Genomic DNA, 15137 nt, shown 5'->3' on the forward strand with positions numbered 1-15137 from the left:
TATTCCCAAGGCCTCAAACCAATCGAGTCCTATGAGACTCGTTCGCTCACCCCCTACTACTATTACATCTAGTGGACCTTCAAAATCCTTATACTGTACGTTAAGGGTGGCCTCCCCCTTAACACACACTCTGGAGTTTTGAAAGTCTGTTAACACAATGTCGGAAGGCCTCAGCTTGGCCTGAAATCCGCTGCCAGAACAAATCTTCCTAAACGTGTGCATGGAAATGATTGAAAGTGCAGACCCCGTATCCAGTTCCATAGCCAATGGAACCCCTTGTAGCTTCACTTTAAGTGACAGCTTTTTCTTAATGGGCTTGTGTGTGCCTGTCCTACAAATGCTTCTTCACGAAGCACAGAAACCCACCCTGTTTTGGCTGGGGACCCTGGTACCTTTCAGGCGCAATTCTTCCTGAGGTTGTACCTTCTGATGGCCCAGACACACAGCTGCAATGTGTCCCTGTTTTCCGCATGCCCTACAGATAGCGGAGCGGAATCTACAGTCAGTCCTCTTGTGGTGACCTCCACAACCGAGGCACTTGGTTGAAAGCTGAAGAGCTTTCCTTCTGTTTCCCTTCTTTCGTGAGGTAGAGACGGTCTACTTCATCGACAGGATCCTCCTCTGGGTTCCTTTGGACTCCTTCTTGGTGCACGGACACAGCTTCTGGAGTGCTTCTGATCGGCCTCATGTTCTTGATGGCGCCGCCCGCTGCCTCTTCTGCAGTAACCTCTCTCAAGGCATCTTGGAATGATAAGTCTTCTTTAGCGAAAAGTCTCTGCTGCAATTCTCTATGCCTCAGTCCGCATACAAATCTGTCTCTCAGCCGTTCTTCTAGATCCTTGAACTCGCAGTGTTTAGCGGCTTTTCTCAGCGCAGCAATGTATTCTTTGGCTGATTCTCTGGGTCGCTGATTCCTCTGTTCGAAGGTGTGGTGCCAAGCGATGACGGACAACTTGGGCTGGAAGTGTTCCTTTAGTAGTTTTTTGAGATCTGTGTAGTTAACAGATTCTAGAGGTACAGGTGCTGCTATGTTTTCAGCGATTTCGAATGCGTCTTGACCGCAAACGCACAGCAGGGTGGCGGCTTTTAAACTATCTTCTCTTACTTGATTGACTTTAAGATAGTTTTCCACCCTGGCTACGTAGGACTCCCGTCTTTCCGGATGCGAGATGTTGAATTCTGAAAGTCTTCCAACTTTTGCCATTTTTTTAGAAAAGGAAGGGTCTATCAGCCAGCTTACCCCCGATGTTCGCTGGATTGGCGGGCAGCTGCTGAGTTAACACCGTTCCTACTGCTCAGGACTCTAGGGTAAGCTTACACCTGTCTTCAGTCGATGTAAGGCAATCCCACCCTCGTCGCCAGTGTTAAGTCCTTCACGAAATGGCAATGACACGAGAAGCAGTTGTAGTTCTCAGGAACCTCTTTATTTCTGTTCAGCATACTGGTTACAAGACGCCGACAATGCCCAAATCTCCCTGCCCCTTTTATAGGCGATTCCCAGGCCAAACTGCAACATTTGGCGCGCTTGCATTCGCGCATGCGCGCGAGTGCTGGCGACAGCCAGTCTGGTCCCGGGCAGCTTGCACCTGCCCAGGACTGTTGCAATGCCCCGAGCCTGCTTTTCACAGGCTCAGGACATAACAGGATGACCATTTGTAACATTTTTGTGGTGGTGCAGTGATTGGAATGCAGCCTTGCAGGCTGACTCTGACCACTGCCACTCACCTTCCATCCTTCTGAGGATGGTAAAATGAGGATCCATATTGTTGGGGGCAATATTCTGATTCTAGTAAACCACTTAGAGAGGGCTATAAAACACTGTATATATGTGCTATTGCTATTCCCAGCCAGCTTCCAACAAACAAAGTCAATGAAGGAAGCCAGATTTGTTTAATGACCACATGATTCACTTAATAACAGCAGTGATTCACTTAACAACTTTGATAAAAAAGGATGTAAAATGGAGCAAAACTCACTTAACACCTGCCTTACTTAGCAACAGAAATGTTGGCCTCAGTTGTGGTTGTGAGTTGAGAACTATCTGTACCATTCATTTGTTCATTCATTCACTTTTCTATAACTGCCATCAAACATGGTAACTCTGAGCAATATACGTAACAATAAATATATAAAAACTAACAAAACAACCAGTTTTGTTGGTAGCAGAACATATAGAGACTGCATTTCATTAACTGCCATATAACCATCTAGCAGGTCCCTCTCCATAATGGGATCCCAAACTACTTGCACAAACCATGTTTTAAGAGCCTTCCAGAAAGCCAAGAGAGTTGGGACTGTTGGGACTCTTTGCATTCAATCCATGTTCTTGAAGTACTCTTTCTTGAATCGTTCTCTTATTTTAATACATAAGCTTTGAAAGTGACCCCTTCCCTAACCTTGTCTTCCAGCTGTTATTGAAACCATTGTGTCATCTTGCTCTACTTTGCCCTACTTAAGGTTTGCTTCTGTTTTTATTCTTGTCTTACATTGTACACCTCCAGAGTCATACTTTTGTGAGATGGGTGGTCATACAAATATATTTATGTTGATGCTTCTCCCTAGCCCATCAGTATTTTCTGTCATTCATGTCTTCATATATAAACTGTTATATAAATTATTACATAGTGTTATGCCATATTATTACCAGCGTAAAGTAGAATTCATACATAAATGTTTAGCTGAAAACTTTAGTAGCTTTACTTGCTGTATTTTTTAAAGGTAATAATAGAATGGGGCAGAAAGTATTTCTGTTTTATTTCATGATTCTGATCCATCTTATTTATAATTATTTCCCTATTGAAAGGGTAACCATCCCATCATAAGACCCATCACAAGACCCTGACCTGATGGGACCCTCCTCTGATATGACATCACCATCACAAGACCTACTGATCACACAAAGCCCTTACAAACAGAGGAACATGGACACTGACATCCCCTAAACTCTGCTGAAGATGTTACCTAGCCTGGTAACAAAACATTCAGAAACCAACCCACAAGCTCAGAGAACTAAATTTCACTCTCATCCTACACCTAAGCTACAGATATTCGCCACTATTGCACACAGGACATTTTCTGGTTGTAGCTGGAGGAGAATGGTCCATAATATAAAGTTAATAAATGCTTTAAAATTAATAGTACAGACAGAAAGGAATCACAACTATATTTCAGGTTTGAGATTTCTTTTAAAAACCCTCTGAAATGTAGCGAATGCATCCCAAGGCTCTAACATACAGTATATTCTGATTCACTGCACTCCTTTAAAATGTGAAGGAGGAGAAAGAGGAGGATAAAAAGGAGGCGGTCCATTTCTTGCCATTTAAAAATCTCAGTAGGCTAAAACTGAAAAAAAAAATTAAAATTAAATTTTTCCACATCTCTGCCACCCACACATGCCTACAATGTTGAAAAGAGTTTTTTAGAATCTAGAGGAATTTATAAAACTGTCAGGATAAATTATAACTAAATAAGAATAAGATATTTATTAAGGCACTTTAACACAGAGTTAACCGTTTTTATTAGTCAAGAAAAAGCAAGCATTGTAAAAAAGATAAATGAAAAGAGTTTTCTTTTACTGTTCCATTCCAAAATTCCATTGGGAAGATATTTTTTGTTTGTTTTATTTCCACTGCTCTATCAGCTGTAATTCTTGCTTCACAATTGCTCAAGAAAATTCTTCACAAAGTTTACAGATGTGTTAATCTATCTGGGTTTGGTAGCCTGGATTTACAAATCTAGGGCAGCAATGATAGCCAAAATAGCTTATAAAGGTCAAAAAGGCTTGGCTTATGATTTCTGTGACCTATCAAAGAAAACAAGGAGGGGAACAATTCATTGCTATTAAGCAAGATCTTTTCTTGATGAACGAAAAATGACATCTAATGTTCCAAGTCAATATCACTCATAACGAACATGATGTATACTTCATCTAATCAGCTTCAATCTTACTCCTGACATTGGAACATCTTTTGAACAATTTTGTCCCTGAATAAATATAAAAAAGAAAGAATCCCAAGAAACAAGCTTTGTTCATGGCAATCAGATAAAATTGTAAGATATTACCCTAGACAGTTCATCAACTCCTGTCCATAAAGAATCAAGACTAGAGAAAACTTAAATAAGGCTATTGGCTAACAATTGCCAATACAATAAGGAAGTAGAATTATGTTCTTTATTGACATGACATTGGGTCAGACCTGGGTTCAAATTGTGCATGGGCAGGTTTAATTTTAATTTTTTCCCCTGTGCTCTAGGCATCATTGTTGCATTCCATTTCCTGTTGTTTCTTAATAAACATTAAACAAGGAACCAACCTGAAGCAATTACATCAAGATCCAGGGTCACTCCCTATTGCTGTAGAATTTCCTACACTGTATTTTGGAAAACCCACAAGCATGTGCTGGAACTCATGCAGATCTACTATGCTCCTTGGAAGGACCATCAAACTGTTTTTGCCTCACCAGAAACCTGGGTAGTAATCAATCCCATCTGGATCAGGAAATGTGTTGCCTCATCTTGACTTCACAACCAACAAACACAGAGCCACCACATCAGGAACGAAGAAATTCAACTTTATTACAGCAAAACAATGGATTAAAGTCAGCACTGACAACCATTACAGTCATGGTTCTTATATACCATTCAAAGAGACCCCGCCTAGCCCACACCCACGCTAACACCCATGCACCACCACCCTCTTCCGGACCGCCCTAGTTTCCCATATAGGGTCATCCATCCTAATATACTAGCCTTCAGCTGCCGCCACCCGACGCTTCCCGATGCTTCGACAGCTTCCTGACGCTTCGGCAGCTTGTATTGCTTCAATTACTGTCCTTGGATCCATCTCGGTGTCCGCGCATGGGTACTGGGCAGTCCTAGCCCTTTCAACCATCTGCGCATGTGCTGAAGTCTCCTAGCCACCATCTGCGCATGTGCAGAGCCAGCGAGACCAGCTGGCTGTTGGAGCGCCTTCTGCGCATGCCCACCAATCAGCTGAATGTCAGGCCGTCAGAATGCGCGCCTGGAGAGTCGGGGCACCTTCGGAGCAGGTAACCAGGCAGTCTCTGCTACGGCCCGACACACCGCCCCCCTTTACCAGGGCTCCCCCTGGAAAAAGACAAAATATGTTACTTCGATTCGCAAATGTCCACCTCCCCAACCCCCACTGTGCTAATGGTTCCTGGCTTTCCGGGGTTTTGTATATGGAATCGTTTAACTAGGCGAGGAGCCTGTACATTATCAGCCCGTACCCACGTAGCCTCTGATAAAGGGTACCCTTTCCATCTAATCAGATAATACAATTTACGTTGCTTAATACGGGAGTCAAGCACCTCTTGTACCTCATATTCGTCATCGATAACAGGACCCGGTTCAGTTCCTTTCCGGTACATAAATACTGGTTTTAGTAAACTACAATGAAACACCGGATGTATTTTCCCTAACAGCCGGGGTAATTGTAATTGTACAATGATTAATGATTTTAATGATTTTGAATGGTCCAATGTATTTAGGTCCCAACTTTCTACATGGTATCTTCAGTCTTATATATTTAGTGGACAAATAAACTAGTTGTCCTACAACAAACGGCTTACAAGGTTGCCATTTTTTGTCTGCCTGCTCTTTCATTTTTCGCCCATATTCTACCAACGCTGTCATCACAGCAGCCCATGCCCCACAAACCCTTTGTGTCCATTCTTGTGGGAGACATGGCTGTGCCTCAAATTGCTGGCATTTGGGTATGGGAACAAAGTCTTTTCCGGATACCACTTTAAACGGTGCATACCCTGTACTACTGTGTACCGCGTTATTATACGCAACTTCTGCGAACACCAGCAGATCTGCCCAGTTAGTTTGTTGGTATGACACATAACTTCTCAAATACCGTTCCACCGCTGCATTAGCCCGTTCAGCCGCTCCATTGGTAGCGGGATGATACGCAGTGCTAAGTCCCTGCAATGACCCGAGTAAGGTGGTGAATCCTTTCCAAAATCGTGCTGTAAATTGAACCCCCCGATCAGATATTATTCATCGGGGAGCCCCATGAATATGGTATATGTGTGTAAGGAACATGTGAGCCAATTTCTGAGCGGTCGGCAACTTCCTGCACGGGACGAAATGGGCTTGTTTTGAGAATAAATCGATTACCGTCCATATTACTGTATGTCCCTTACTCATTGGAAGTTCCACAATGAAATCCATGGCAATATCCTGCCATGGATATTCTGGATCAGCTACTAGCTGTAAACACCCTATTGGCTTTCCCGGACGGTTTTTGCACGTAGCACATACAGAATATGCTTTTACATATCTTTCTACATCCCTCCGTAACGTGGGCCACCAAAACTGGCGTCTAGTCAGGTGTAATGTTTTTACGAATCCGAAATGTCCTGTCAACTTTACATCATAACACCTTTGAAGTATTCTAGCCCTTAACACGAGTGGTACATATAATCTTACTCCATACCACGCCAGCCTGTTTCTTTGGGTGAACAGGTTACGATGTTCCCGAAACCAAGGGTCCTGTGGTATTGCTGCCCTCAATTCCAATTCGATATTTCTGGTATCAGGACGGGAACTTACCCTACCTACTCCCTGCGTATATGGAGGTAATATGGCTTGTACCAATTCCTCCTTCTAGCTTTCATATTGGGGCAACCTAGATAACGCGTCCACCAAGAAGTTACGACCCCCAGGGACATATTTAAGTTGAAAATTAAACCGCTTAAAGTATTGCGCCCATCTCACATGTTTCGGTGCTAAACGTCGGGGCGATTGCAACACTGCCAGATTCTTATAATCCGTCCAAATTTCTATTTCTTGCTTAGCCCCTTCCAAGAGATGTCGCCACGTTACTAAGGCCCATTTAATGGCAAAGGCTTCCTTTTCCCATATTGCCCATCTCCTCTCTGTCTCTGTCAACTTACGCGAGGTATATGCGCAAGGCTATAAATTACCGATGTTGTTTCGCTGCAATAATACAGCCCCTACTGCCACATCACTCGCATCCGCTTGTACAATGTACTGTCTATCAGGGTCTGGATGCAGTAAAATGGGTTCCTTGGCAAACAAAGACTTTAGGTGTTTGAATGCAAATTGGCTTTCCTTAGACCACGCCAACGACTGGCCAGGTCGGGGTTTTACGGGGTTTTCCCGCATCTTTAGTAATTCCGTAAGTGGCAGAGCCACCTGTGCGAAATCAGGAACGAACTGTCTGTAAAAGTTCACGAACCCCAGGAAGCTCTGCAGTTGGCGTCTCATCCTAGGTGCCTGCCACTCTAGTACCGCTTTCACCTTTGCCGGATCCATCTCTATACCTGAGGCCTATATTCTATATCCCAAATAATCAATACGGGTTTTATGAAACTCACATTTTGAGAGTTTTACGAATAATTGGGCCTTGAGGAGTTTGTGCAAGACCTCCCTAACCATCTTTATATGCTCATCCATGGTCCTAGAATATATCAGAATATCGTCAAGGTACACCAATACCCCACGATATAAATGTTCATGCAATATCTCGTTAATGGTTTGCATGAATACTGCAGGAGCTCCCTTTAATCCAAATGGCATGACAGTGAATTGGAAGCTCCCTAAAGGACAATTAAACGCGGTCTTCCATTTGTCTCCTGGTTTTATGCGGATGCGGTAGTATGCCTCCCTAAGATCAAGTTTGGTGAACACCTTCCCCTGGGACAAATGGGTTAACATGTCTTTCAACAGGGGTAAGGGATACATATTTTCAGTACATACCGCATTCAATCCCCTAAAATCCACACAAAGCCTTAATCCACCATCTTTCTTTCCCTGAAATATCACAGGAGCCGCAATCCGAGATCGGGCTGGCTGTATAAAGCCGCGCGCCAAGTTCTTATCAATGTAGCTCCTCAGCTCCTCCAATTCTCTGGGGGACATTGGATACATCCGGGGCTTTGGCAATTTTGCCCCCGGCACGATATCTATTGCGCAATCTGTAGGACGAAGTGGCGGCAACACATCACTTTCCTTCTCACTAAACACGTCCCGTAGATCCTCATACTCTACCGGGAACAGATGTTTCCCTTCACTGGCTTCCACTGCCACTTTGATCCTTTCCTTACCAGGCAGTTTAGATTGTGGCGGTTGCATACTTCGGTTCTCACCACCATCCTCCGGAGGCCGGGGACTGATAGCTAATCTTATGCGGCGACATCCACCTGCCCACCATATGACCGGTTGCCATTTATCAAGCCAGGCCAATCCTAAAATTACCTCTTCGGTCATTGATGGAATTACGATAAAACATACTAGCTCCCAATGATCCCTCATCTCTAGCCGTACAAGTTCAGTCACTTGAGTCACCGGTGCCTCACCCAATAGGGACCCATCCAAAATTGATCAGCCGGGATAAATCTTTCAACTGGAGCCCGAACGCACTTGCAATTTTCCGACTTATTAGGCACCGTGTGCAACCCGAATCTATCAACGCCTTGCACTCCATGCGTTGGCCATTTTTGCAATTCACCAGGAAGATTGGTATGGCGAATGGCACCACTGGACTACTCACCATGGGATCCTCTTCTGGATCCTCCCGATCGTACTTGTCAGGTACTACCTCTGGGGTTGAAACCGCCACTCCGGATGAAGGTCCATAGGGTGTGCTGTCTTCATTTTGCCGTAGCGCTCTCATTTGATCTGTACCCTGAAATGGTGTGACATCCCGCCTTCTCGCCGCCGGCACAGACTGTCCTGAAGACACCCCCTTTCCGGGAGACATTGGACACTGGGCACCCTATGACCCGGTTTATTGTATCGGAAACAGCGGAATATCCCCCTTGGCGCCACTGGTGGAACTGCTTGTATCAGAGCCCCCACCATCTTAGGTTTACTGGCTGGCTGCTGTGTGGGTACGGGAAGAGGGGAGGGTGCACCTGGACTGATCTCCTGCAACCCAGCATAAAGTTCAGTAACTGCCCTATACCAATCATGTAAACGGGCCGGAACCCCCCTCACCAGACAGGCCTGTCGTAGCTCCATATCCAGCCCGTGTCGGAAGTTGCACTAGCAACTTCTCAGGCCATGATCTTAATCGGCCCGTCACACGCTGGAATTCCCTTATGAACTCCCGTACTGGTCTGCCCGCCTGCTTTAAGCGTACAATTTCCGCCTCCGCTCTTTGAACCCTGGTAGGGTCCTCAAACCGCACCCTCAAAGCCTCAAGGAAAGAACCTATATCTGCCAGCTCACTGGCGTGATCTCCAAACAAGTCCGCCGCCCAAGTAGCCGCCTCACCCTGCAAATTGGCAGTCACTGTGAAGTGTAATGAGCTGCAAAGCGATCTAAATGATTCAACACATGGCCTAAGAACATGGCCAATTTATCAAGATCGCCATCAAACGTAATCCCAAGAGGAGGAGGGGTCCATGGCATACCCGTGGGCCACACTAAAGCCGGTTGATCCCCCTTCCCCCACTGACAGCGGATTGTCGACCAAGATCCCCAGATCCGAAAGGCAGAGAAACAGGGGTGGCACGACTAGCATGTGTGGATCCCATTCTCAAACCTCCCCGCACCCCTTGCTCCTGCTGTGCTGCTGTCACCCTCAATCGTGGGCTAGCCAATCGGAACCCAGACGACCCAACAGGAGGCTGGGGAGCCACCCCTTGTTTGGGAAGGAAACCCGTTTCCTGTTGCCTCGTCTTGACTTTGCAACCAACAAACACAGAGCCACCACGTCAGGAACGAAGAACTTCAACTTTATTACAGCAAAACAACGGATTAAAGTCAGCACTGTCAACCATTACAGTCATGGTTCTTATATACCATTCAAAGAGACCCCGCCTAGCCCACATCCACGCTAACACCCATGCACCACCACCCTCTTCCGGACCGCCCTAGTTTCCCATATATGGTCATCCATCCTAATATACTAGCCTTCAGCTGCCGCCACCCGACGCTTCCCGACGCTTCGACGGCTTCCCGACGCTTCGGCAGCTTGTATTGCTTCAATTACTGTCCTTGGATCCATCTTGGTGTCTGTGCATGGGTACTGGGCCGTCCTAGCCCTTCCGACCATCTGCGCATGTGCTGTAGTCTCCTAGCCACCATCTGCGCATGTGTAGAGCCAGCGAGACCAGCTGGCTGTCGGAGCACCTTCTGCACATGCCTGCCAATCAGCTGAATGTCGGACCATTGGGACGCACGCCTGGAGAGTCGGGGTGCCTTCGGAGCAGGTAACCAGGGCAGTCTCTGCTATGGCCCGACAAAATGATCCAAACTATATCAAAACTGAATGAAATGTCTTTCACATCCAGACCATACAAGTATTTGAGACTAATTGAGGGCCACCATTGTATTTTGGTGCAGAAATAACCTGGGGCAGAAGCATGTTGCTATAGATCCATGTAATCCCATGCTCTTCTGGGGCATGTAGATCGAAATCACCCAACAACAAAAAGTGAGTGTCTATGGAGATTCTCAGTCAACCAGATCATGGTTATCCCAAAAGTACTTTTCCAAAAGGCAACTGGACTTTGTTTTTTCTTGAAGATGTTTTGCTTCTCATCCAAGAAGCTTCTTCAACTCTGATCAAATGGTGGAATCCATTGAGAAAAACACTTTGGGAAAACAAAAAGTGAGGGAATTAAACATCATCCCTGAGATAGAATGACTCTTTCAAGCCTAACTGGAGGTTCAAGAACTGAATTTGGGTTTTCCATGTACATATACAATACAGCAACTATTCTATCATGATCCTACCTTCAGAAATTCTTACTCAATGCAGAAAGATTCAGAATGGAGATATAGTTTAGCACCTGTGGGGAAGTTGGATGAGGGCATGTACTATTGTTTCCAATTTAGGATAATGTTTTAACTGAGCTCATAATCTTTTGCAGAATGGTAACACTAGCAAGAATCAGGGGGGATCCTTCATCTGAACAGACTGAACTATTAAGTATTGTTAAAGTTTATTTAAAATGAAACCTCTCAAGATTTTTAATTACTCCAATAGTGTGTATTTTAAAAATGAAATCCTTTTGGAAGTTTGCAGATCCTTTGATCTATACCCCCCATGACCTAAGTAAGTATTTTATTTTGCTATCACTTTGAGGCAAACAAGTCTAAAATGACTCAAGCTCTGGTGCCTTTGGGGCTTAGTCATTGTCAATCACACAAGAGAATCTGCAATCTGTTTTCATACTGAAATGAAATACTGCGGAGACAGCAAAACACGTGTTCAAGTCTGAGTCACTCTCAGCTGTTCATCAGAGCTCAGCATTGCTAAACAATTTTATGTGATAAAGTAAGGACTCTTTATCATTTGATTTTTTTTTTCTTTTAAGTTTTATTGCTACATTGAGCATGCTGCCAAACCAGTGAAACATTCTTCTTCTTCACTGTGTTTACAATACTATTCAGACAATGTATCTTGAGCTTATTTAGTTATAGTTCAGTACTAAAGATTAGAGCAGATGAAAATGATCTTTGCTTACTACCTCAAAATAGGTAATTGCTGAGAATGGAAAATCAAAAGCCAGTTATTGAATTCTTTCTTAGCCATTGTTGTTACCTGTTTGCATACTAATTATATTCTTCCAATGGTCTTTTTTCTTCTTCAGCTGTCTGGTGAACAGTTCCATGCCCATCTATTTTCCTTAGTAAATAGAGTCTATCAACATCTCTGTGAGAATGAAGGACACGATTCATTGTCATTATTTTTCTAGTCTTCCTATCCAGGGCTTCTTGTTGTGCTTGAATCCAGTCCACTATCCCAGCTTTATATCTAATGAGTGGAATTGCCCAAGTGTTAATTGCCTTGGTGGTATTTCATCCACTAAGTTTGGATTTTAAAATCTTCTTCATTATCCTGATGTATTCATTTCTAACCTTTTTATTGATATTAGTGGGCTTGATGTTGCTTGAAGGATGTCCAGCTATTTGTAGTCATTGTTTTCATCCAGATACATGATGGTATTTCCTTGAGGCAGCTTGTTTCTTTCAATTTTCACTACTTTTGCTCTCTTTTAATGGCAAGCATGGCATATTTGTCCAGTCCAAACTCCATTTCAATACCATGTCCATAGTTAGTGTGGAACAGCAATTCTAGTGTTTTTCCATATAGCTTAAGATTATCCACCTAAAGAAGGTGAGACAGCCTGGCAGATCTTTTGATGTTTGATAACCATGGCCTGACTTGTTCAATATTGTTGACGGAGGATTCAGTCAATGGCAAACAGTAGTGATGCTATACCAAAGGTGCTTTTTCGTATAACCATATTTTATTAATTTTTTATGATCACAAATCCTTAATATTTTATCAGCAACATGTTGTCAGGGTTCCAATATTTAGCTTACTAATACATATTAAACTCCTTTCTCTCTATCTTGTTTGTCTAGCCATTGATAAAATGTATCCCATGTTCTAAAGTATTCTGAGTCTTCTTTCTCCTTTATTTTCAATGTAAGTCTGTCCATTTCTGCACAGTCCAAAATTTTCCTGATTATCTCTTCCTCCACTGGTAATTCTTCATCTTTCCAATGTTGAACAAATACAATTCTCGCTGCCGTTAATACATGTAACATTAAATATATACATTCTTTCTTATAATTTCCTTCAATTATACCTAACAGAAATAATTCTGGTTTAAAATCTACATGTTTTTTTGTCATTTTTTCTAACCATATATGCATTCTTGATCAAAATCTTTTAGCCTTAGGGCATGTCCACCAAAGATGATAATATGTGCCTGGTATTTGTCTACATTTCCAAAAATTTATAGACATATTTTTAAACATTTTTGTTAACCTCACAGGTGATAAGTGCCATCTGTAAAACATTTTATGTGAGTTTTCTTTGTAAGCCACTGCCTTTGTTATTTTAGAATTTATTTCCAAAGTCTTTGCCAGTTTTCTAGCTCTATGTTATGCCCAAAGTTTTTTGTCCATGCTATCATTGTTTCTTTAACTTGTTCCTCTTCCATCTTTAAACTTAGCATGTACTTATATAGTTTCTTAATCAATTTTTCATCTGATGCCAATAGTATATGATCAAATTCTGTCTGTTCTTTATAGAATCCAGATGTTTTAGCATCTTTTTCATATCTCATTTGAATTTGCAGGTATGGCCACCATGATAGATCAATACCCTGTTCTTCTAGTTCTTGTCTAGATTTTGGGTTTTCTTCAATATTCAAAATAATAACAACAACAACAACAACAACAACAACAAACCCCAGTGAGGCACTACCTTGACGTGGTTGTGGGGCTTGTGTACTCTGAGGAAGATGAGAGCTATGCCAGAGGTTTAACCATACTGGACAGGTCTCATCAGAGGAGTCAGACAAAGAGTGTCTCTCCCATAAAAAATATGGTGAGATGTAAATTTCAGAATGCCATACCGGCTCGGATGGCACCCGGTTTAACAAGGTCTGTGCTAGATATTGGAGTTCCTGGATATCTGGTGAAAAATGGGTTACAGGATTCAGGATTGTTGGCTGAGCAACCAGGGCCAGCAGCTGCAGAACTACTGGAAGAAAAGGTGTTTACCCGTCGCAGATACACAGTGATGGAAAACAAAGAAATAATGATCTGTTACTACAGATCAAGTCCAACAAGAAGAGGATATCTAAAATGAATGCACCAGTTCTGGAAAGAACAACATCCAGAATCAGAAATAACAGAACAGAGACTAGCAGATCAACGCCGATTTATAATACGAAATAAAGTATTCACAGAAACAGAATTGGACGAACTGCAAAGGTTTACCCAGGGCAAAGAAATCAAAGCCTTACTGAAGTAATTCAGAATGTAGAGGCAAACCAGGGGGAGTTGGCAGTGAAGGAATCCAGCAGAGATATACAACTGTTCTCATTTGGAAACCAGGCACCTCTTCCTCAGGTAGAACAAAACCCTCTAACTAAAGAAATAAAAGAATTGAAACAAAGAATAACTGAGCATCTAGAACAGCACAAAAACAACAGAATAAGGCTGCCTGCATTGAAGCGTGTTCCAAAGAAACAGCTAGCACAAGCATTAAAAGATGCAAATACTGCAATAACAAGTATAAGCACCAATTCACTGCAAGAAACAAACCAACTAATGTACAGCACAGCTGCAGTTATAACTGAATACCTGGGATGCAAAATCAACAAAGAAGAAAAACAAACAAACAGTGCACCAGAAAAATGGAAGGTTAGACTAGAAAATAAGATCAGCAAGTTAAGATCACATGCAAGCAAGCTAGAACAGATGAAAGAAAAGAAGCTGAAGAGCAAGAAGACCAAAGAATACCTAATCAAGAAATACCATATTTTATGGTATTTTATGCACCACCAAGGAAGATCAAGGAAGCACTGGAAATAATAAAGCAACAAATAACAGCTATAGCCAGGAAAATCAGTAGATATGAAGCTCGAATTGCAAACTATAGGCAGAACCTCCAATTTCAATCCAATCAGAAACATTTCTACCAATCTATCAGTGGAGAAACTGCAATGAATCAGTCAGTACCTGACAAGGAAGAAACAGTGCAGTTCTGGAAGCAGATATGGGATAACCCAAAGAAATACAACAAGGATGTGGCTTGGTTAAAAGAGGTGGATGCAAATAAAACAGAAGTTGAAATGAAAGAACTAGTAATAACAACAAAAATGGTAGAAAAAAGAGCAAAGAAAATAAAAAATTGGTCAGCACCAGGTGAAGATGAACTGCATGGGTTTTGGTTGAAACATCTAACTGTTATACACCCACTCATTGCCAAGCAGTTCAACAATATACTACAAGGAGGAGAAATTGAAAAGTGGCTAACAACTGGGAAAACCTACCTAATAATGAAAAATCCAGCAAAAGGGGCAACACCAGGTAACTACAGGCCAATTACCTGCTTACCAACAACTTTCAAATTACTAACTGGTGTGGTAGCTGATGCAGTACAACAGCATCTAGTTGAAAACAATCTCTTTCCACCTGAGCAGAAAGGAAACCGCCCCAATAGCAGAGGAACAAAAGATCAACTCCTAATAGACAAAATGATCTTGGAAAACTGCAAGAGAAGGAAGACCAACCTGAATGTGGCATGGATTGACTACAAAAAGGCATTTGACTCTCTGCCACATGATGGATAATCAAGTGCCTAGAAATAACAGGAGTCAGTAGAAACATCA

The sequence above is a fragment of the Crotalus tigris genome, unplaced genomic scaffold (genome assembly GCF_016545835.1).
Source record: "Crotalus tigris isolate CLP2741 ecotype Arizona unplaced genomic scaffold, ASM1654583v1 scf7180000017785.2122318, whole genome shotgun sequence".
NCBI lineage: Eukaryota > Metazoa > Chordata > Lepidosauria > Squamata > Viperidae > Crotalus > Crotalus tigris.